The sequence below is a fragment of the Etheostoma spectabile genome, chromosome 23 (genome assembly GCF_008692095.1).
Source record: "Etheostoma spectabile isolate EspeVRDwgs_2016 chromosome 23, UIUC_Espe_1.0, whole genome shotgun sequence".
Lineage (NCBI taxonomy): Eukaryota > Metazoa > Chordata > Actinopteri > Perciformes > Percidae > Etheostoma > Etheostoma spectabile.
The window spans coordinates 10,106,549-10,132,635 of record NC_045755.1 but is presented as its reverse complement, the minus strand read 5'-3'; the positions used below and the strand labels follow the sequence as shown (position 1 = coordinate 10,132,635).

At 39.9% G+C, this 26,087-nt stretch overlaps 1 protein-coding gene across 6 annotated transcripts in view; it reads right to left on the bottom strand.

Moving 5' to 3' along the window:
- grm8a (glutamate receptor, metabotropic 8a) overlaps positions 1–26,087 on the bottom strand; it is a 311,638-nt gene that overhangs the window by 202,844 nt on the left and 82,707 nt on the right. The window lies entirely within an intron of this gene.

The following is a 26,087-nucleotide window of genomic DNA, read 5'->3' as shown; positions in this document are numbered from 1 at the left end:
AGGAGAGTTTTGAAAGAGCAAATACATTTTTTTTTCAAGACAGCAATTAATGCATACTTAGTGCAGAGTCTCTGGATTTTTTTAGTTGGTTGTCTAATTTTGTAATCAAGTTATTTTGTTCTTTCATTTTCCTGCTGTTTAATAATCTTTCACTTCTCTCAGGCAACTTTATGGGAGTTCAGCTTTGGGACACTTGAGTACTGTGATTGGTCCTCTCCGCCATGGGAATACAAACGGAAACTTTCATAATCTTCGGGACACACATGTATAATTCATAGAAGATAGAGATAAACAAATAAAAAGTAAGAGAGAAAAAAAATCAAAGCTGGTTTGCATGTGTTCTTTATGGATAAAGTTTATTTGTGTGTATGCACGCTGGTTTGTGCCTCCACTGTTTCACTTGTTCTTTTACTCTATATGTGCATCTAAATAGGTACATATGCATTTCAAAGAGAAAGGAATGCATAGCTTCAGGAATAGGAAACAGATATTTGTCTGTTTACAACAGCAATGAGAAAGTAACCCAGTAAACTGGGCAAGCCTTGTACTTTGATCTTTCGTTATTTCACTCTACAGCTGAGAAACTTGGAGAATGAGACATATGTAAACACAAACACACACTTGAGTACACCGCACAGTCATCCTCTTGTCAAATTTCCAGAGTCATTACTGAGGAAGAAGAGGAGAAGCAGAGAGAAACCAAAACAGATTTAGTGACATCCAATATCTCCTGCAGGCACAGACCCAACACTACCTTCCAAAACCACACCTGTGCTTTCTAAATGAATTTTTCTAAAGATATATTACTACAGTGACACATCCATAGTACCCCAGACAAACATCTAGAACATCTGATAGCATGTGATGTGTAAGTGCTGTTAATCATGTGCTGTAAGTTGTGAGTGGTTTTTCAAAGCAGGTACGCTTGAAGCTGTAGTTAGAGGCTTGAAGTTAACTCATTCTTAATAAGTTATCAACTACTGCAAGGGTCATTACTCTAGGGATGGCAATGTCAGACAGTCAGGTAACCCATCATTTTGGTTCAGACTGAAATATCCAAACTATTAGACTGCCATGACATTTGCGACAGATATTCACATCCCCAACATGAAGGACTTAGAATTTGGTAATCCCTTAACTTTTGATGTAGCGCCAGCATCAGGTGAGAATTTCAATTTGCTCAATACTTTTGCTTTCTGAATGTATGGGTCAATCCATTTTTGCCAATCCATTCAACACTTTAGTCCGGTCACAAGATCACACGCTGCAGATATTTATAGTCCCAAAACGCAGAAATCCTAACATCTTTGGTGGTGGAAAGTGGTCAGTTAAGAGGAATTTTGCAACTGCACATTAAGCAAATGCCGGAGACCACTATTGTAAATAGATTTATATACAAGATGTCATCAATTTCAACACTACATGGACTTAAAGCACGGTACTTCAGCTTTGTTCAAAAATCGAAACATGTTCAATATTTGATCCTGTGTTCCAGGCTCTCCGGATTTCCGAAATTGTACTATGCATGAAGAGATAAAGGCTTGCAGCACCACAGTGTTCAATCTCTTGTGCTATTCTAAGTAATCATAAGGCCTCTGAACCAGCACTTAGTTCCTGCATCTCTCCACTAAACCTCATTAGAAGCCTAGAAGCCTCTTCTCTAGAACAAACTAATGTAGAGATTTGACCACAATGAAAACATGCCAAACCTTGCAATAACAGATTATTTCTTAATTTAACTGTATTGCCCTCCAAGCAAAGACTATTTAAACAGAACTAATATGTTTTCCCTCTATGACTACAATCAATGCACACCAGTAGGTTGATGATATCTAACTTTAAAGTAAAAGAAAGAATATTTTTTATTGAAAATGTTCTTTAATAGGGCCCTATAGAGTAACAGCCGCGTATGTGTCTCCCCAGTATCGTCTGAGTGAACCCTGGGGGAGTGGAGCCAATATAAACCAATATCCTAGAAGACCTGCCACCTATAGACAGTTTGGTATGCCCTGACTACTCCTTAATGGCTTTGGCGATAGAGGGGAACAGTTTCATCTCTCACTATAGATCAGACCAAACCCCACTGGGGAGCTGAGTAGGTAACTAAGAGCTGGATTTGGACTTTAACAGACCTAATGATCCAGGACAGTGGCCTTTTGTGTGTCTTTCCTTCCGAGGAACAACAGTGAGGATATTCACTCTTTGGACTTGCATGCATTCTCACAGAGGAACCAAGCAGAATGATTTCAAAAACCATGGAAACAATATAAAAAACAAATGATGCTGAAGAGTTTTGGAAATGTATCTAGCAAAACTGCTCCAAAGTGAGTAATGTTATATAATCAGCAAACTGTGCTCTGCTTTCAAGCTGAAGGAACCTATGAGGAGCTAAAAGTGACTTTTCCAAATGCCACCTGGAAAGTCTAAGAGAAATAAAAGACATTTGAGCTAGAATATCCAGTAGGTGTCCAGTCTTAAAAATGTACTGTAGTATTCCTCTAAGAAGACCAAACTGGCCCTGGAGCCATAGCCTGACCAACATTAAGATTGGTCTTATCTGATTATGTGTTAAAGGTCCTGTGACATGGTGCTCTTATATAGACCTTAGCAGTTCCATAATACCATATCTGAAGTCTCTTTCCCAAAATTCAGCCTTGGTGCAAAATGGGGGGGGGGTGGCCTTGACCAACTGCCACTTTGCTCGTTTGAAAGCTCATGACCTCATAAGGGTTCAAAATTCCAGATCGGCTTGTCTGAGCTTTCATTTTCTCAAAGGCAGAGCAAGATACCCAGGGCTTTCACCTATCGCCATTTCCAGCCACTGGGGGACCATAGGGAACTCATTTTAATGTTAAAAAGCCTCAAAGTGAAATTTTCATGCCATGGGACCTTTAACAACAACATGTGTGAAAAACAAAGTTATGCTTCTGTACTGATACATAATAGTGTGTGTGTGTGTGTGTTTGTGTGTGTGTGTGTGTTGTTTATGGGTGTGTTTTTTGTTGTGTTTGTGTGTTTATGTGTGGTGGTGTGTGTGTGTGTGTGTGTGTGTGTGTGTGTGTGTGTTTGTAATGGAGCTGTCGGGGCCAAAGTCTGAGCATTAGGTTGATAGATGGCCTCTGAAGCTAATTAACCCCACTGCATTACACACACACAAACACTTCATCCCTGTTGCGCGCACACCCATACACACACACGCACACAGTTACATGATTGGGATTCAAATAATAAAACGCAAACATGTTTAGCTGCACACACACACACACATACACACTAAATATATATATATATATATATATATATATATATATATATATATATATATATATATATACAAACAATATATATTTATATATATATATACACACACACACACACAGTATTTATATAAATACACATACACACAGTATATGTATATACACACACACACACACACACACACACAAGCCTGTTGGGCCAATTGGGCAATTGGCCTGTGGTATTGTTGCTTGTAGAATTCTTCACAACCAAATTGTACCCCAAAATGACTTACAGAAGGACCCCAAACAACTTCCTATGCAACTCTACTTTCTAGCCTACTACTGACTTACAGGGCTACTTCTACATCAGAAGAAGACATTGTACTACTATATTTACCTGACAGAAAACGTTGCAGATTAAGAATTAGTGATCAGACATTAGCACCATGGAGTCATGGCAGTATGCTACCCACCTGGCCCATTATGAGAGCTAATCAGCACTTTTCTGCGTTAATCAACCACCAGAATCGGACTGTTTGTGTGTGTGTGTGTGTGTGTAGAGATAAAAAGAGAGAGAGAGGGAGAGAATTTTAGTGTTGTCTTTTTCGTCAACTATATTGCATATTCCACAGTCAGCGTTTATAATGACAATGGTGTCTAGTGTTGTATTATCGTGAACAAATTTAACAATTGTGACGGTAAATGTAAAGTATGGATTTGAATGGCGGGGGTATTTTGGCGTTGGTAATTTTATTAGTGTTACAAGTTAGCATTGCACATAATTAAACGGACCCAGGGTAAGTCTGATGAAAAGTCAGGTCTCGCATTGCACAGCGCTGTGGAGGAATAAGCTCCGAGATTACATTATGCTACAGCTCACAGCAACTTAATACCATATAGTGTCTGGTTTTTGTTAGATATTTTGTGATGGCAAATGGCTTTTTATTGAGTTTCCTCTTAGCTAAATAATAGACAGAAAACCCAGCGTTGCGTAACTTTGTAACTAAAGTTAGTTTGGTACATCCAGCGATCATGTAACATTGGATGTAACTTTGGAAGCAGGAAAAAGTGTACTGTAGTCAAAGGCGGTGTAGGGACAAATTGTAAAATATTAATTTATAGTAGTTGGGACCACAACATCTTTTTTCCAGATTGAAGTGGAACAGTTATATCAGACGAAGGAGACGGTAGGCACACGTACGGAAAATTGATCTGGCTGTGCGGAGCCCTGGTTTTTGAGACAGACTCCAGAGTTGTTTACTTGCTCAAAATTTGACTCGGCCCTCTTACAGCCAGCCGTGGTCTAATGAGGAGAGGACTGGCACAGTGGGACCTCACCAAGATGAAGATTGTTGGGACTGAGAGTTAGACATCTGTCTAACCCTGTCGTCACAGTCTGGGTCCATCCGTCTCTCTTTTTCTCCTCAGTCTGGCCCTTTGCCTGTGTCCATCCTCCCATCCTTCTTGTTTCCCATTGATTCCACTTTTGCTTCTTTTTTTTGAGCAGTTTGCTACCACAGAAACTAATTACAACTAATTAACTGTAGAAATGCATCTTACCCAGTGTGTTTAGTGTATTAGGTCACATAGTCATTCTTAAACCTCCAAATCTTCATTGAAGCGATTGGATTTAAACACATTTTAAAAAGCAGAAAATAAGACTGATACCCAAGATCTAACACCAAATAGCCAACTTCTTTTGTGTATGAATAATCTCATGAAATGAAAACATTCTAGATTTATTGCGCACCGTTTTATATTCATATTTGGTGTCTTTGTAAACTTCAGGATCTCTACCAGAATTGAAAATTAAAGTTCCGTGGGTTTGAACAATGTTTGGCAGCACAGCAGGAGTTTGTAACGACTGACACATCAGCAAGTCAATGAGATTTAAGGATTTTTGTTTTAAAATATGAAAAAATATATATTACCATTTAGTGCAGAAAAGCAAAGAGAAAAGGCATATCATCAAAGCCAGAGAGATAGGAAAGCCCAGAGAGACAAAGATACAAATATCACCTCATTCTATCGCACTTCATTGTTACTCTATCAGGATCAAAGAGCTACTTTAATTGCAGCTAGACAACATTGATATTCCCTTTATTGTCTCAGTTTTACCGTGTGCATGCTCTCCATATCACAGGATATTCAGAATATAACAACAGCCTGTAATCTGTTTGTCGACAAGCAAACAGACAAGATGAAAGAAAGACAGTAAAAGAAAGTGGGTAAAAGGAGGATACTTCACAAGAGCATAACGATAGAGATAGAGAAACAACAGAGAATATGCAGCATTTTAGGTAGGCAAAGAGCAGGAGGCAGGGAGGGAAAAGAGATGACAGAAACATTTATTGGTAGCAAAGAGAATAAAACAAGTGAAATATTAGAGAGATTCTGCCGGTGAGAGAGGGGGTGTTTAGCAAAGGCATAAAGAGGAGGCGTAAAGAGGAGGGGGGAGAGTTAAAAAGGAAATTTAAAGAAAGACAACTGAGATAATTGATGGAAAACAACAAATGGAGACAGGAGGCGAAGCAATGCAGATTTCTTGAAAAAGGCGCAACAAGAGAGACGTGAGTTGAAGAGGAAGCAAGAGAAGTGAACTGAGTGTTTAAACAGCCGAGAGGTTAAGAAAAGAGAGAGATGACACTGACAGAAGATAAAAAAACAAAGGAAATAAGAGACTATTATGCAGAATGTAAATGAACAGAACAGAAGTGACAAAGATGAGATTGATAAAGGCGAGAGGGAAGAGAAAAAGGAAGAGAAGGAGAGACTAAGACAAAATGACAGAACAAGCCAAGCAGACATACTGTCTGTTTTGAAACGCATACTGAGGCGATACTTAACACCTTTATGTCCACATTTTTTATTCCGGATTTAAATAAATCCCTAAAATTAGACTTTTTGCAGCATGCAATCTTGGTGGTATCATGGAACAAATAGATGAATCTACAGTGGGGCCCGAAGGTTTGGGCACCCAAGGTAAACAATTGTATTAATGTGCATAAAGAAGCTAAGAAAAGATGGAAAAATCTCCAAAAGGCATTAAATGACAGATTAGACATTCGTATAATATGTCCCAAAAAGTTAGATTTTAATTACACTTTCAAAATAACAGAAAATAAAAAAAATGGCATCTGCAAAGTTTGGGCACCCTGCAGAGTTTCTAGCATGCACCGCCCCCTTTGGAAAGCTGAGCCCTGACAGCGTCATGGATTGTTCTCAATCATCGTCTGGAAAGACCAGGTAATGTCAGTCTTAAGGTTTTAAATGCCCAGACTCATCTGACCTTGCCCAAACTTTTGCAAACGCCATATTTTTGTTTTCTGTTATTTTGAAAGTGTAAATGAGGAAAATAAAACCTAACTTTTTGTGACATATTATACAAATGTCTAATCTGTCATTTGATGCCTTTTGGAGATTTTTTCCATCTTTTCTTGGATTCTTTATGCACATTAATACAAATCTTTACCTGGGGTGCCCAAACTTTCGAGCCCCACTGTACATCCAGATGTGTGCTACACCACACATACATTATGGGATAGAAGAAAGAAAATCGCACTGGGTTGTTTGCATTTGTTTAAGCCAATCACAAACGTCAATGTATACCATGTTCACATCTCCGTTTAGTGGGTTAGCATGCAATCATTTGATAATAAGCACTCTAAACAAAGTACAGCTGAGGCCATTAGTTTTACATATATTTGAAAGAATTGTACAAACTACCATTTAGACGCGAAAATGGCACTAATTAGTTAAAGTCAATAAAGTTATTGGAATTCATTCTCTTGCCACCATGAATGTTTGTACAAAATACAATTCATCCAGTACAGACATTTCACTGAAAAACTAAATGTAAAAATGGTAGCGCTAGAGGAAAAGTCAGTCAATCACTGAAGTCAGAAGGCTTCATTCTCTGGGGACCATGACACAATAAGTCGCAATCCGTCCAATAGTTCTTGGAATTTTTCAGTCTGGACCATTAACATTATATCACATATAAATACGTTTTGGGGTATAGTAAAGTAACAGAGCACAGAGAAATATCGCAGGCATACATAGATGCCTCAAGAAATATACAAAATGGAAACTCATTTACAAATACATAAATACACACATTTATATCAATACTCTTGATAGCATCAATGTAAATATAAAGTCTAAACAAGACAAACCTTTGTGAGCTAATTGCCTAATTCCATGTTGGGAAAAAAAAAAGTGTTACCGTTAAAACTAATGACTAATGTGTTATTTAGATCCATAAATTAATTAGGCCTTTTGTTAAATACTCTGCAGTCTTTATAGAAAATATTATGAAATTACAGGAAATTACAGATTGGAAAGCAATAATTAGTGTGGTCTTTATGTGAAAATAGCCCTTGGTTAAAACATTTGTATTCTGAAGGCATGAGGATGGCTACATTGAGTTAAGGATAGCATGACTTGTACTCACAATTCTGGCCCCTGTTTTAGAAAAGATTTTGTTACTTTTACAATAAAATAAATCATGATTCAGCTATGGAAATGTAAGGGATAACTTAGCTCCTGAAACTCATGGATAGTGTCAACGGTAGGTAGTTAATGCCCATATAATATATATTCTTACATCATTGAGTCAGACATTCTGTTCACAGTGTTACGAAGTGGGAACGTGAATACAAATTTTTTTAGAATGGAAGCTAAAATTGAACCCTTACCCCGACAGGTATTACATGCTCAGGGTGACAGTGAATTAACCACGGTGACACAGAAAGCTCTGCCGGAGAGGCAGGAGCTGTAATACCAACCCACCGCCTCAGTCAATTTAAATTTCAAGAGGAACCTGATTAAAGGCTGCACTTGGGGCAAAAAAGATTTCCAATTGTAGCGATGAATCTGCACCTGCAGCTGGGAGAAGGTCAGAGAGGGTTGGCTGGAGGACAGGGTATGACAGGTGACTAAGGTGCGCTGGTGGTGGTGCTAGTATCAGTACCGTTACACACACACACACACACACACACAAATGCCATTTTTTTCATGTCTGGGCTTTTGAGGCATGAACACAATTTGCTGGGTTAACATCTGTAAGACTCAACCCCACACACACACACATAAATGCACAATGCCATTTTTTTTTATGTCTGGGCTTTTGAGGCATGAGCGGATACACAACTAGCTGGGTTAACATCTGTGAGACTCAACCCCACACACACACACACACACACAACCACACACACACACACACACACACACACACACACACACACACAACCACACACACACACACCCTCAAGGCCAGGGACCTGAGGCTACAGCCTTCAATATGTCTCTGTCAACACATTATGACTTACTAACACAAATGTCTCCTGTAATCGAACATGGACCAGCGCATACTTAAACAAATCTTTACCTGCTTTTGAATGTTCTGAATACAAATCTAGTAGTTGTAAATTATAGTGTTGTCCAGACTTACTCTATCTGTAAAGTGTCTTGAGATAACTCTTGTTATGATTTAATACTATAAAATGAAACTAGTAATGAGACAAAAAGGACAAAAGTCTACTTACACACACTACCAAGAGCCTATGGAAAATGACTTTCATTTCCCACTTTTATTTTTTATTTAACTTTATTTATTCAGGGAATAGTCACTGAGAGAAAGCCTCTCTTTAGCAGGGGACACACACACTCACACACACACACACACACACACATTTAAACAGTTACATTGACACCTGGAATCTGGAAAAAGTGCCAAGAACAATTTTTAATAACTTTTAAAAACAGAGAAAACTGACAACTAAAAAGGCAGAAATACAACAATAAAGTTGTATTAGTGAGATGCCATATGAAATGCAAGAGGTTTAGTCCAACAAACTGACATAAATAGAGGAACAAAAACCTCAAGCATGTGAAATAACAATGACAGTTGAGAAGAAAGCCTCCTTGTTTTTCCTCATTATCTGGTCTCTATTATTACTTCAGGCAATGAAATCAGTATGGGGTAGTCACTCCTTTAGTTGTTGTCCATTTATAATTAAATTAAAATATATTTTTTAGGCAATCTCCGTGGTTGCCTAGAGGGAAAAGCCATTATGATTAAAGATGTTTGAGTTTGGTACCTCCCCTCTCCTCATGCACCCAACAGTCTACTGCATGACTGATTTCAACCAGAGATCTATTGGGCCAAAAAAAATAATTATTACTTTTATAGCCTTAGATTCGGTCCTGATGCTATTGCTCACTCCTTTAGTATCTCTTCAGCTCTCACATTTCTCTCCCACCACCTCTCCCATAATCTTAGCCAAAAGCACCAGTAATGTCTCCCTCACCGTGCTCGCTTCTGTCACTTTTTTCCCTTGGATTGTGTGTTGTTTGAATAATACATCTCAGAGAGTTGCATCACATCAGCAACCTAAATGTTGCATGCAGTGACACACACATTGGAGAAAGACACGAGACTACTTGATCCAAGCCAGCCACCTGCAGATTCTCCACTCTGTTTTGTCTCTCCCTGCCGTTACACAAAAGTGCTATCCAACAGTGCTTCATTGCGAGTTGTGTGTGCGTGTGTGTGTGCGCGTGTGTTGAAGGCTTTGAAGCTCCCTGTTGGCAGCGTGCTGCATCCTCACACACCCACTATATGTGTGCAAACATACAACTCCAGGTACAAAAATTATACAAAGCAGTTTGTGTAGGCGTCTGCAGCCAAACCTACAGAACATAACTCATATCCACACAGACACATTTCTACAGGACACCTGCCATCCTTCATGCTCAGTGGTCCAGTATGAATTTCTGTATCACACTGTGCGACTATAGCTGCAAATGTCATGAATTCCTTCAAAAAACACACACGCAGAGCTAAACTAACACACATTTCAGTGTTGTGAGATTCCCAAACATAGGCAGAGGATAGACACACACACTGTGAGAAAAATACAGCATTCACACCAGCCAGTGCCTAAGAATTATGAGTAAGAACAAGTCTGAGTTCACAGCAGGTATTCCCCCAGCATTAACCTCATTAGGCATATATTCCCATTGTTACACTTGTAAATGAGCCTCATGCATCATGCTATAAGTCAGCTGACCTGCACACAAAGCAGTACAATCTGTTGAATGAAAAACAACTTAGTAGCAAATTAGAGGCTGGAAAGCCTTTCGAAACTAATTTAGCGTGCATGTTCTGGTTATGAAATAAGTTTCGCTGGATGCGGGGACATTTTCTTGAGACAACACAGAGATGACAAATTTGCCCAGAGGCAGACACAATCAATGCATGCTCACACATGGCTCAAGCATGCACTGCAAAGAGTGTGTGTGTGTGTTTTCTTGATTCATTTCTCTATGAGCCTGTAACCCACATGACACTGAGGCATCATCGGCTCTGCAGGCAACCACTTCAAATCGTCATGTTTTACATGTTACATTATGTATCTAAATCAGAAGGAGTGCGTATGTGAGTGTGTGTCATGGAAATCCCTCAACACCTGTGCTGAACTCATAACTGAACCATCAGGTCTTTCAACATGAGTAAGCAAGTGACGTACTGCACATATACAAATTGTTAACGGATCTAATATATCATAATATTAACAGTTACATCATGACAGAAATAAAGTAATCAAAGATGTGGTTAACCAACCGCATGCGGTTTAAACGGGTATAGATGAGGACCATGTCCCGCGTATTTTCTCTTTGTATTGCTGCTTAGCGCTGCCTCTACAGAACCTCTTTCTTTTGGATAAACAAGGGAGGAAGGTTGCTGAAATTCATTCCCTTGTCTTGCGTTTCCTATTTCTACACTGGTTGCATTTTACCATTCTTAGATGTGCAAATCAATTTTGCACACTTAAACAAAACAACTTAAACAAAGTACAAACTCATATATAATAGCAGTAAAAGGCAGTCAACTGGGAAAAGGGTTGTGAAGAATGAATATTTAGATCAAAGAGTAATCTCATTAGCCTGAGGATTCTAGTGAAACAGCGAGAACAGAGTGAAATCTTGAGGAGTATTCTCTACATCGAAATGATAAGGAGACATCTCACCAGGAGATCATCTGCTCGCGACAGTAGTGCTTGTATACAGAGCCATGAACGGATCAGCCCAAGCTAACATTTAGGACATGGTCAAACCCTATACTCCAACCCACCAACTCCGCTCTGCATCAGCCAAGCTGCTTGCTGCACAGCGAGGGACTACTAATCAACTAATCACTCAACAAAATCCCGGCTGTTTGCTGTCCTGGCTCCTAAATGGTGGAATCCCTATTGACAGCAGGATGGCCGAGTCTTCCGACAAAGGCTAAAAACACATCTCTTCCGACTACACCGGATATAATAAAATTAAATTAAAAAATGGAAGAATCTAATTGTAATATGTTTGGTTCAAAGAAGCCTCCTGTCTGAGACTCTTGACCATTTGTCTCTTTTGTGGATTCCAGTTTTAATGAAGATGTGTTTGGAGAATCGGGGCAGAACACTCTTCGTCTGATTCATTACACTGGCTACTCTGTAATTTCACATCCCACTGTCGTTGAATTTCAACGTATGGAATCACGCATGAACTGTTGCTGAATTTCATCAACAGGGGGATTGGATGTAAATATAAGATAGAAATGGTTGTTATATGCCTTCTGATGCTTTCATATTTCATCAGTGATTCCATACTTTTGGTTGAAACTGAAAATATCTGCACCTGGCTGTGAAAGATGTGCAACTCGTTTGCGCACCAATATGCACATAAATGGAAAGAAATCATTCAAAACTGGAGATAATGCACATGTATTGGACTGAAATATTTTGTACAACACCACAAATATGGTCTCCCAAATTACCATAGAGTTGAATCAATAACTGACACACTTTCAACAGAAATGTAACATTCCTTCTCAGATTCTGGCTTTGTCTTACGTGCAGGTTTGACCCATCCAACAGCTTAGGGGGATTTTGTGCTAATGCAGTGTTTGTCTTTATTTATTTTTAAAATGAACTTCATGTACAACCCAATGATTGAGTGATGGATGTGGGCTTGTCAAAGATCAGCATGGGAGTTTGGGGATGTGACCTGCTCTTTAAACTTCCGTTTCAATGTGTTAAGTAAGAGATCATTAACTCTCCAATTTACCTGCTCACAATACTATGTTTCATCATCGTTAAAGATGAGTCTTGCAATGTGTGTGTGGTGTGTACCTGCAGACGAGGGTGATTGTTGGATGTGAAAGGTTTGAGAGAGATAAACATGGGTGAAGGGTACATCCTGGGAAGATTTCTAAACTGTGTACTAGAGGGCAGGATGTAATTGTTGTCTGTTTCCAAAAACGCTCCTGACATGATAAACCGATTCAGGGGTCAAAGTCTTCGTCCAGCACTTGTATTAAAGAGTTGAGAGGGGGTCAACAATGTAAAATGTGGGACGCAAGTCTGCTGCTTAACCCTTGAGTTGTCCTCCCAGGTCAAAATCAGACAAAAATTTGACATTTTTGTCCCTTTTTCAGACTTTTTTTTTTTAGTTTTCACTAACACCACCTTACTACCACTAGTTTTACAGTACTTTTTGGAATTCATGGTCAATAACCCTAAATTATATAGAATTATACCTAATATTGTAGTTAAAAAAGCAGAACTTATGAATTATTTTGACTAATATTGAAGTTTAGAGGAACATACATATGAGTAGTGAAAGTGATCAATTGTATTTGCAAAGACCGCATATTTCAGATATAGACATTTTTTAAAGGGGTCAAGTTTGACCCGAGGACAACAGAAGGGCTAAGAAGTTATTGTAGGGCTATTTTAATCGACGGTTCCCTCCTCAAAGTAGCACTTGTCAAATTATGACTCAGGATCATCGTCTGGATCATCCTGCCTAGCCAAGGTCTTGATTAATCAGAGTTTAGAGTAATGTCCTGCTCTTCATTTGGATTGGGAAAGTTTACACTTTAGCTTAATGCTCAGTCTTTTTGGTAACTGACTATATCATGTAAGTAGCCTTTACATCCCACTAACAGAGTTTTAGTATTAGAATTAGGTCATGTTTGCCATTTACATCTGATAAAAGCTTCTTACAGCTACAGTCATTATTTTAGCTGAAAAAATCCAGATTGATTGGCTCGTAATGATGCTTTTGCTTTTGTCTGACTGGAGTTAAAGACCCATTGTTTCAAAAATGACTGCAGGTCTCGACTGGTAATGTGATTCTCACTTTTCTTATATCAGGCATGCCAGTAGCTGCTTTCTGCTCCTCTGTTCTAAAAATGTCTCTGTAGCAGTGTTAAAACCTCTGAATGTTTACAGTGCTGCTGATTAAAGTGATTCTAATTCTGAGAATCAAACAGCGTGTTGCCACAGTGGTCCCTGTGCCTTCATGGAATAGGGAAAAGCACAAATGTATTCTGACATTTCAACATTTGTTTCAGGGTTGAAACAACAGTGCAGCAGATGGTGAGACATTACATCTCATATATTTCTTGTGCTTCCAAGCATCACTAAATGGCCATTAAGGCAGGCCCACCAACAGGTTAACATCGTTAAATAGAAATGGACTACTGCAAACAGTAGCTGTGCTGTTGATATAGGAGGCGACTGATTTCAAATGGCAGAAAAGTGACATAGCAAATTGAAAGTAATTTCCGGAAAACAACCGAGTTTGGTAAAAACAAAAACATTCATTCCCTCTAAAATTATCTTGAGTCACATTTCTTGGCTGTGAAGGGGTTTAATTCAATCAAAAAGAATGCTAGTTGACAGGTGGTCAAAGTTTTTTAAAAGAGGAAGCCATTATACTTGTGTACGCAAGCAAACTTTATTCCACATTAAGCTTTATAACGGTCATTTGCTCCAGAGCAGTATGAGCCTAAACTAAGAAGGAAAATTTGCACTCAAATGTAGGCTACAGTAAAGGGATTTTGTTCTGAAAAACAGCTGCAGCATTACAATTCAAATAAATCACCTGCTTATGCCTTTAAAGAAAAGGCTAAGGGAAAAGGATACAATTCTCCTACAAAGTTTGGACCGGTCTTTCTATTCTGCCCACCGGGGAAAGCCGAGCAGGAGTGGTGGAGGACCAGCTCATTATCTGTACCATATGGTCTCGAGGGAAGCGGTATCATTTTATTTTTAGGGAAGAACACACTCAAGCTTGCACATGCACAGACCCGCTGAGAGGAAGCTATACCATTTCCGAATACCCCGTGTCTTCCAATCCACCTCCCCCTTCATACAGACTGACTCACAAGTCTTCACATGTGTGCACACATGCATTTGCCTATCAAATTTACACACAAACCCATTAAGTACAACAATGAGAGATGATGTTTACAACACATTCAGACTACAACTGACAAAGATTATTGCTTCACCTGAGTGATGTTTTCAGCTGTGTTGTCACTTTAACAAACTTGTCGTGTGACTCATCGGTTGCTGCATTAGCATGCAGGTAATGCACTGGGCTCTGACTCAGTGCATTCACCACTTGTGTGGGAAGATGTATTTCAGTATGTGCCTGCATGCTTGTGTGTCTGACAACATGATTAACTTGTTGCAATATCAAGCCTACGTATAAACCCGTTTTCACCTGGTAGTAATATCCAATCCGAGTGATCAGGACGCACTGAGGTCACAATGGGATCCGATTGGAAAAAAAACACATTTGCAGGTGGTTTGAGCCGCTTGTGTCCATATTTTAATAGCAGTGAGAACGGGAATTTGTCCTGTGTCACATTAAAGACTCCCTATTTAACTGTGAACGGTATGTATGCACTCATTCAAAGTTTTTATCATGTCACAGAAACCACACGATTCATCGTGTGTTTTGGATGCTATTACGGTTAGTGAAATAAAGCAGTTGGAGTATAATATAAACTAAACTTCAAACCAGAGATATTCTGTTAGAAGCTGCAAATGTACTGAAAGCTAAACACAGAAACTTTTAAACACATATTTCTCTCCTGCACAGGTCCTGCCACCCATCCGTAGATCTTATGTCAGCACCCTTTTACATAGGGTGCCGTCTATAGTTGGCCCACAGACAGACTATGGGCAACGCTTTTTCATTTTTCACTTTATTTATGTTAAAGTAACAACTGACATTATAAACACACACACAACCGGCCTATGTGCAAACGGAAATGATGTACATGTATATTTGCATCTAGAGCGGGGGACGTAAGATCCAATCATAAGTGGTCTATGAGGATGAGTTTGGAGACACGTTCTACAGACAGGTGAAAACACACGCACCTAGAGCTTCCACTTGTGATCCGATCACTCAGAACAGATGTTAAAACCTGGTCACAACAGCCTCGTAGACCCTGGCATATGAATGGAGCTAGCAGTCTGCCATTATGCTGTTAATGTGTCTAAGTGTGTAACAGGCAGCAGTGTGCACACAGACTTAACGCACTAATGCAGTGTTGGCTGATAGAAAGAGCTACTGCTGAAATCCCACACTCTCAACAGCCTATTAATATAATGGGAAGGGAGGGAGAAGGAATGGGGGATGGAAGGAAGGAGGAGAAGAATAAAGGGGGTGATGGAGGGACAATATTAATTTAATTTGTGGGTGGGAGTAGACCGGGACAAGAATGTGAGGAAGGGAGAAAGAGGGATACACACAATGAGGAATGGTGGAGTGAGGCAGTGAAAGATGTTTAGTGCAGAGAAATAACACTGAGATCAATATAGCATATCAATAATGTGATGCAAATAAGTAAAGGAAGGGATGGATGGAGCGAGGGGGAGTGAGAAAAGAAGAAAGGGATGAGTAGACAACTGAGAATTTTAATCATGATGAATGGTTTGATAAAACGAAGGAGAACGGTTTTGAGGGACTGTCGACAACTTAGTCGACTGATTGGGGAAGAAAAACAATTCCAACTGTTTGGCAAGCATACAGTTCTGCAAGCAAAATCCTCTTTGAATCCCCAAGAAAAATGAAACATAGAATTAGAAATATAGTGAAAAATGAAGAATTAGAGCTGAAGGCTGGCTCATTAGTTACAGATCCGCAGGCTCGGTATACGCAGAAGGCAATTCTCAAAAGCTTTGACTTCAGTAACATTCAAACCACGCAAGTGTGTCTTGGAAAGACATAATCAGAACTTAAATCACATTGTGTAAGAATTGTTTCAGCTGTGATGTGGACTTCAGCTCTCCCTATGCAAAAAGTCAGATCAAAATGCAATGCAACAATAGATGTGAAGGTAGAGACGTTTGGGAAGTGGACAGTGGGACCAGTCTTTCCATACTGCTCAACATCGGCTCCTTTTCACTCCACGGAAGCTTTCTCATCAGAAAAGTACTTTCAGCCAACCATCAATTGGCTTATAGGATTCAGCTGAGCATTTTCCTTTTGTCCATCATCTCTGCTCCTTTATGTTTTCCATCGGTCTTTCTGTGGGGCTTTTAAATTCTCTAGACAACTTTTTGTAGCCTGTTAAACTTCTCAACTTTTCCGCTCACCTTCTAGTCTCTTAAATCCACTTGTCCCTTCTTTGGCTTGCACCTTTGTTTCTTTTACCACCGTGTCCTCTCGCTTCCTCAATCCTCTATACTTTTATTCATTACTTCTATTCAATCTATCTTTTATCTGTCCATAACGGGAGACACAAGGGGAAAACTGCCTTTTTTAAGTCTCTTTCCTTTAACTTAGTCTTTACATAGCAAATATTAGTTACTGCTATATTAATATTCTGAATCTCGAGAACAGCCCCTTTATGGTCAGCTCATTAGTGCTGCCACCAACAAGTGTTTAATTAATAATCACTGACATTTATATGTATATTTAATGACAATGAATGCAATATCAAACAATAGTGATTCCATCTAGACCCAGTTTACCAAAGATTTTATATTTTGTGTCCCACAGTCTTCTTTCTGGGACATTTTAACACAGAAGGGGTTCATTTTATGTTTCCAGCAGCAGCAGCAGGTACTTTTGTTGGAATGACATAGTTGGTTACAGCTTAGCCCACTATAGTTTCTGTCTGAAAAGACAAAAATAGCACCATCCACAAAAACAACATATTTGCGAGAAAACTTTAAAGAAAACAAAAAGTTGTCCGCTTTCTGGCAAACCTATAACTTTGCCATCTTTGGTTAAGTGTAAGTGCACAAAAAAACTCAAGCAAATAGGGGCTTGGCACCACATATGGTAAATTGCCAATTAAAAAGAAAACTGGAATTATCGCCTTGTGGTGGTATGCTTTGGCCAACCAGTCAAGTTGCAGTTTACATCCAAGTTCTGTCAGGACTTAGATAAAACAAGCAATGAAGAGGAATGCAAGAAACTATTTTTTTGTAAAACGTGGATGCCCTACACACATCTTCAGCTCGGCAACACAAAAGATCTACACAATCACCACAGTTTGAAGGTGGACATCCAAGATTAGTATCTTACCAAGTAGCAAATATGACCAGAATCTTACCTTCTGTTCCTGACTTATGGCATTGAATAATGGCCGGAAAAGCGTTTTTGCTGAACATAATGATGTGACACACAGGGACCTTCACCTTTGAACACCAAAATCTAATCAGTTCATCACTGTGTCCAAGGGGACGAAATTCCCTCCAGTGGTCCCTGAGATATCATGTTTGCAAGTACGGATGGACAGACGGACGGACAGAAAGACAGATGTACTAATGTACGCATGACGGGATGACAACTCAAAAACATAATGCCTCCGGCCACGGCTGTCGCGGGTGCGAAGGAATAATAAAAAGCCATTTACCCCAATACCGACATTAAGTAACACGTGCTTTTTTTTTTTTACTCCCATCTCCCGTCTCTCAGCAATCAAAAGGTGCCCATGTCCTCCACTGCGGTCTCTGTATAATTCCTCAACCTCGATCACGCTTTCCTTCTCATCTATACTCCCTCGCTCCCCTGCCGTCTCTCCCCACCTCGATTCCTCTCTTCACTTATTTACACCTCTGTTCTAACACCGCCGCAGGTGTCCTGTCCTGTGTCTCCTCAAAGCTCCAAACCCCGCTGCCAACATCTCCTGTACCTTTACTATTCGGAGAGGAAGGCAATGACTTTGATCACTTAACTTCAAAAGCAGGCAAGCAAATGTTGAGTCCTTCTACAGAAAGTAGCTTTGGCTGGAATCACCTTAGCATTTTAGTCAGTCATTTTAATTAGAAGTTTATGTTATCATTTTTGGGTTCACAGAAATCAGACAAAAATTCAAGTCCTTTTTCTGAAAATAAATGAGTCTTAAATGTATAAATTTGTGCCAACTAAAGTAACCTGCCTCCATCTCACTCAGTTTTACCTCTTTCGTGACACGCATTTGCATCAGCTCAATTCTTTTTACATTGTCTTTGAATGGAGGGTTTTAATATTGCTGTCTGTATTCGTGTGTTCCTCTCAATCTTAGTCTGGTTTGTTTATAGTTAGCAACTCAACAAAAAGCTGGAAAAAAGAGCAACAGAATCCATTTGTGACTTAAGCATAATTGTGATTGTGGTCGCCACTGCCAATGGGGGCGGGGGTCTCTCTCTCTCTCTTTCTCTCATTTTCCCTATGTAATTCTCACCAATTCTCACCCTCTTTTCCCATCTCCTTTAACAATCTCCCATGCTCTTTCACACATTTGTGTTGCTCTCTGTATCACATTGCGTTTGTAAGTAAGTACGTTGAAACCAAGAGGAAAGTAGGATATGTCGTGCTTTGTTCAGCTACGTTTTTCAGTTCTTTCTGTTGTGCCTTGGCTGTTCATCTCAAACAATCATGCTCATGCCCTATCAGTTGTCACATAACTTGATGAGCTGTATACCTTGCAATAACTGGTTACCTAAAACTGAAGTAATAGCCTGAAGAAGCAGATGGTGAATGCCAACATGCATTAGTACGGTAACAGTGGTCATGTTTAGCATTGATGCGTCAGCTGCTCTTTTATTTCACCTGCTACTTTTGAAATGTTGAGGTGACTGCCTTGATTGGCCAAATCCTTAGCTGAACAAAACAATGAGCATCAATAAACATCCTGACCGTTCCTGAAGATCCTTTTTTAAGTAGCAGAGGAGATTTGGGCCTGCACACACAATGATAAGGTATTCCAAATCCTATTTATTACTTTGTTTTGTCGCTTAAGTGCTTAAAGTTGCTTTAATTCCCACTATTAAGATTATACCTACTGCTTGTCTACTCATGCAAAAAAAAAGCACAACTATTTCAAGCCAAGTTAAAACTATTCTGTATTAGACATGTCATTTTGTTTAGCTCATGTTTGATTTTGTGATTAAAGCTGCTCTAAACGATAATTTACCAAAATAATAATGTGTAATATGGACGAATGATTAACACACCATAAGAGAGTAAATATTGGACAAAAATACGGCTCTAAATCAATATAATAAATATGTGGGATGTGTGAACAGGCAACTGTTTGCAACATGTTCACCATATCAATTTTATATTGGGATTATGTCAGTGTTCTGTTCACAGCTTGCTTCTGGTGCCCAAAGGACGCTAAAAAGTCAATTATTTCAGAGTTAGCTAAATATTTATGAATAAGCCTATGCAAATATGAATAAGCTTCCATATTGATCCATTATTCTGGGTAACAAAGGCTGTAACAGCATATGAAAGTTCAGTGTATTGGGTACCGGTGTGCATACCCTGCCGAAGTGTTTATCCTTCTCAGCCCCAACCTCCCTGTGTGTTTCTAATGTGGTTTGTCTCAAGAAATGTTTACATCGTTTTAAATCTCGCTCTCTTAATGATGACAGTAATGAAAGGCGATGGGGCTGCTGTCACACACTTGCACATACCTGCCTTAAGTAGGCAGAAAACTATGGTTAGACACACTTCCAACTCCAGCACACAAAGAAACATAGACACAACAAAACATGTTGGTTGTATGATATTAAGACATATAAAGCAGCAGGGAGGGATATTGGGTGCATTTACAATAGATTTTTGCAACTCAGCATTGGGCGGTGAATTCATAATTGGGATTTTAGTCCACAGACATAATAGAAGGTGTTTACAGAGTCAACTTTTGCCATCACAATCGTTTCAGACTTACCCGGGTCATCATTAAGGAGGTTTTTAGTTGAAGTGTGGGACTAAACCCACAACAAAATTTGCCTCTCAACCTCTGCCGTACATAAAAAAACTATAGGGGCGGCGTCCAGCTCATCCAGTAAGAGGGTTCGCCCCATGTTTGTGGAGTCCTGCAGCGGCCTAGGTTTGAATCCGACTTGAGGCCCTTTGCTGCGTGTCAACCCCCACCTCTATCCCCCTTTTATGTCTATCCACTGTCACTATAATAACGGGAAAGCCTAAAAAATAATCTTAAAAAACTATAAGTACATTATATGACAGTATCTATATGTCAGTCTCTCCATGGACATGCATTGACCATATTCTTGATCCAAGCACCAATTGTAGGTGCAGAGTGCGGGACTTAATTACTATTAAATGAAAATTTACATCTGCAGCCATCAAGAGCCAATGAGCATGGAATGTAAAATAAACATGCCTCTACTCAACATTTTCAGCAGAGAAAAAAAAAACCACACTCGTCTCCTAAAGCTTCCTTTAACCCTCCCCTGCTTTGTCATTCCAAGTCTTCTCTCCCATCTTGCCCCGGGACTGATGAGTTGATTTCTTTTCTGTTATTTCCGGCTGTCTGTTTGAGTCCATCTGTCAGTCTCTTTCTGAGAGGGACAGTAATATGATTTCTACCATTGGACATTGAACTTTTTTCAATGACTGTCTGTTTAGTCTATCTGTCAATCTGTCTTTTTTTGTAAGGGAGGCAGTAACACAATATTATCCCAGGACATAAAAAGCTTTCCTACCTTTCTGCCTGACTTTCTTTCTGTCCAATTGTGCACCCATTGAAACTGAGGGTTTTCAATGTGACAGATGTGGTTTGAAGGATAATCAAAATGCTATTTGTCATTTTGACAAACAAAAACATAATTGCTGCCCTGCAACCCAGTTACTCACATTAATTGAATCATCAGCAGCAGCACAATCAGCAGCATTAATTTAGAGAAAGTGGCTGCTTAACTGAGCGCACAAGCCACAAAACAACACCCGTAGGAAATTTAAACCCGCCAGCTCGATGTTGATTGGAAGGTGGTACTGAGCAGCCAAGGATAGGCAGGAGAAACCTTAGGTAGTCAATCATGTAAGTGGATCAGCACACATCTGGCTGTACTATACAAGTGGTATTACATTTCCTCAAGGGCCACCACAAAACAAATTTAGCACCATTCCTGCTCTTTCTTTGTTTCTCTTCCCATACTACACTATTTGGCAACTGATGATTCTGTCTCTAAAACTACAATCCAGCATCACCATTGCTGAATTGGAGTGCTGTATATATAATTTATTGTGTCTGATCAGCTCACTGTTGCAGTTTTGTTGTAAACACTTTTATATAACCCATATACACCTATGGTCACGAAGGCTGCGTCATGGCCGAATGAACGTGAACCAGGGTACAAGTGGCCGAAATGGGTTTCCTCAGGAGGGGGGGCTGGTTTCTCCCTTAGAAATAGGGTGAGAAGTCATCCGTGAGGAGCTCGGCGTAGAGCCACTGCTCCTTTGCATCAAAAGAAGCCAGTTGAGGTGGTTCTGGCATCTGGTAAGGATGCACCCTGGGCGCCTCCTTAGGGAGGTGTTCCAGGCACATCTGGGAGGAGGCCTCAGGGAAGACCCGGGACAAAGTGGAGGGATTATATCTCCAACCTGGCCTGGGAACGCCTCGGGATCCCCCAGTCGGGAACGCCTCAGGATCCCCAAGTCGGAGCTGGAACTGCTGCGACCCGACACCGGATAAGCAAACAAAGATGGATGGATGGACTTGATAAGTCCACGTGCTCGCTTTGTTTCTTTTTAGGAAACTTTTACAGATAAGAAATGCAATTGTTTTGATTGGAAAGGAAAAAAAATGCTTTCTCTGAGTATCGTGATCTCAATTCTCACTAAAAAAAGTTGTGACTTAGTGACTTATTGTATAAAGTATTGCGCAGCTCTACAGGGGATAGAAATAAGTTGCTTTATTGGGAAATTCCAGCACAGTTAACCTGTAACATGATGTTGTACCATGCTCAGAGCCAAAATACATTCAACTAGCAACTAGAGACAAAAGTATTAGTAGTATTCTGGAAACATCATGGAAATTTCCGTTAGACACGATGGACAGCTGTATGTCTCGATGTCTGTCAATCTGCCAGCCAACCTTCAGGCATGTCTTTCTTTCTGCTCATCTTTTCCCTGTGCTTCCCCGTCTGTCTGTCTGTCAGCCTAGAAGAGACACAGCTATCACACAATATCTTGCAACACAGCATTTTTCCTCTGGACTGTTATTGAAAAACACCCAAGTGGTTGAAAAGGGGATGCATGACACAATGACACAGGCTCAAAAAAAAGGACAGAATGTGACAATATGCAGAATGACACCCCCTCTTCACTTCCCATCAATTCGTTGTGTTCCCTCTACTTCTGCTACTTACAGTATGTCCTCTACTTTCCTTTCTCTAATGTAGTTTATCTTGAGTTACAGCCTACTCTATTCGGTCTACCTCAATCCGGTTGTACTCCACTTTTGTGTACTACATTTGCATTGACGATATCTTATCATACTGGACAGGTTGTCGCGGCAGTATGAAATGGGATACACCAACAAAAGTCTGAATTCAAGTTAATATATTAAACACAACTCTAATATGCTCTACTTTACTTTTGCATGGTCAAGGGTAGGCTTTCTGGATGCTGAAATTGTAATGACTGCACTAATTGCACACATATATATATTTGTTTTCTCTTTCTCTTATGGGATGTATGAAACCATCACAAATCACAAATCCCGGTACAAACATTAAAGTACAAAGCAGACTGCAGCCACACCGCTAGTACAGTACTTCTATCCACACGCACCTGTTCCTGTGAATCATTCACACATAGACACTTACAGTTGAATAGGCTGATGGCAGGGTTGCATAGAGGTTAACAATGTTTTGGCATTGTCCACTATTATGCAGTATATGCACTTTGACTGGCAGCCCATATCTCTTCTCTACTTTTCATCTTCCTGTCTGTCGTTTCCCTTACTTTTTATCTCTGTCACACACAAATACTTACACACCGTTTTCTTCCTCTTACACACTTGCTCATGATTTAAGTCTCTACTTCTTTCCTCCTTACAGCTCTTTTTTCTGTCTAGTTATATATTTCTTATGTCTCTTCAGATTCTTTGATCAGTTTGTCTGTTTCATCTTTCCTGGTGCCACTCTCTCTCTATCTCTGTGCCTCTATGTCTCTCGTCCTCTCTCCGTGTCCATCATTTTTTACAAAGCAGCTTCCATTTCCTGGCATTTCCAACGTCTCCACTGATTCCTAATTTCTTTCCTTCAGAGGAAACATACAAAATTGAGAGCTTAAGACAGACCTAAGTGCATGCATTTTAATCACAAACCGATAATCTACTGTATTAGTAACTATATGAAGCAGGAGATGCATAGAAATGAGACAGTATGATAGAAAAGACAGTTACATGAGAAGAGGTGTTTGAAGATAGAAGTGAAGTGGATAGATGAAGAAGAGAAGGGGGAGGGGACAGAAAAAAGGCTAACGGTTGATTGTAAAGAGAGGAAATGAGAGTGGCCAGGTTGGCTCAGTTGGTGGAGTAGGCGCACATATGTAGAGGTTTGCTCCTCGGCGCAGCATGTCATTCCCCTTGAAATGATCTTTAAAAATATATATATTTATTAGGGCAGGGCAAAATATTGATACAAAAAATATTGATTTATATTTAAATGTGATATGGAACTAGACCATATCGCATATATCAATATAGATCAAATTTGCGCTGTGATCCTTGGCTCCAACCAAGCTGCTGACCCGGAGCTCTCTGCACTGCTCCCCGTGCCCCCGCCCTTCCTCTTTCATGCACAGAGGGGGGAGGGGCAGGAACAGACACTCTTCATCAAACATGGAGGAAGCAACAACGTCTGCGGATCGTGTGGAGGAGGAATTGGTTAATAAAAGTAAAACAGGGGCTCAGTAATGTGGAGATGGTTCTGATTCAAAGTATCAGATGAGCAATAAAATCACGTTATATGTAGGGAGTGCCATAAACCAGTTACAGCCAGGTGTGGAAGCACTACAAACACTGGCACAAACTGCAATACGAAAAGTGTGTGAAACTGCGCGTTGCAGAAGCCCCAGCCGCAACCCATCGACAACCCAAAAACGCTCCAGCCCCGAAATAAAGCTCACTGCAAACTTTTCCCGCAGTGTGCCTTATGAAAATAAGTGACAAGTGGTGTACTATAACTAAAGCGGTGTCCTATCACGTTGCCAAATATATGGTCCCTGTTGCAACTGTGGAACAAGTCGGAATCAAAAGGCTACTGAAAACAACGGACCCGAGATATGAGCTATCCAGTCGCAACTACTTAACACGAGAAGCACTGCCACAAATGTACACTCAAGTAGGCCGAGCCTTGCTGACCGGCTCGCTAACGTGACCCATTTTGCATAGACCAGCAATATGTGGTCGAGCAGGAAATGTGAGTCTTACACAGAGGTGGGTAGTAACGAGTTACATTTACTCCGTTACATTTACTTGAGTAAGTTTTTGAAAAAATTTTACTTCTAGGAGTAGTTTTAAATCACTATACTTTTACTTTTACTTGAGTAGATTAGTGAAGAAGAAACTGTACTCTTACTCCGCTACATTAGGCTACAATGAGCTCGTTACTCGTTACTACGCTTCATTGTTTTTACCCCAGCGTACGTCTCATTTTAATGTTTTAATTTGACAGAGAGAGTCTTCCGCTGAAGGCTCTACCACGTGACTGTGCTTAACCAATCACACGTCGTTGTTCAGTCATGTGACCATACTCGTTTCAGCAGCGCGACAGGTTAGCTTTACAGTCGTAGCAAAGACGTCAGAAGCAAAACGTCGCCAAGGCACAAAAAAAAAGGAAAAGTGCAAAACAGCAGCTACATCATGCGGCGTCTTCAGTGTCGACCAAAACAAACGGACATGTGAGCGTTCAACAAGTCAACATCTAACCTGAGGAAACGTAGCGGTAGTTTTAGTTTTTGCTGTGGAGAAGTGGATCTTTGTCTTTTAGGTTACATACAGTATGTTTTACACATGCAGTATCCATCCAAATTTGATGTGACAAGTCTCTCAAATAAGCTATTTTGTAATTAATAAATTAATTTTAATTTATTTTATTGATTGGATGGACTATAGTTTGCCTAAATATGATTATTTTGTATTTTTGTCTGTCTGATTGATGCTTGTGTTAAGAAATAAATCAGACGTTACTCAACAGTTACTCACTACTTGAGTAGTTTTTTCATCAAGTACTTTTTTACTCTTACTCAAGTAATTATTTGTATGACTACTTTTACTTTTACTTGAGTCATATTTTTCTGAAGTAACAGTACTTTTACTTGAGTACAATTTTTGGCTAGTCTACCCACCTCTGGTCTTACATGAGCGTGACAGTTCACTTCATTCAAGACTCTGAGATGAAAACAGCGTGTCTCCAAACAAGTTATTTCCCCCCGGATCACACCGGTGAGCATATAGCTGGGGCCTGCAGGACGCAATTGCAAGATGGAAACTCCAAGAAAAGCATCTGGTTGCTATAACAACCCACAACGGGAGCAACATTGTCAAAGCGGTTGAGCTGAACGAGTGGCTGAGGAAGCAGTGCTTCGGTCACAGACACTTGGCTACTGGTGAGTGCAGGAGTATTCGGTTATTTTACTTTAAACAAAAACATTAAAATGTTAGTTTTTCCTTAGTTGCCTTTGTGTGTCTGGCTGCAACATTGTGTTTTATGCTGCTGTCTTGAACAGCTGAGCATTTAATCATGAACC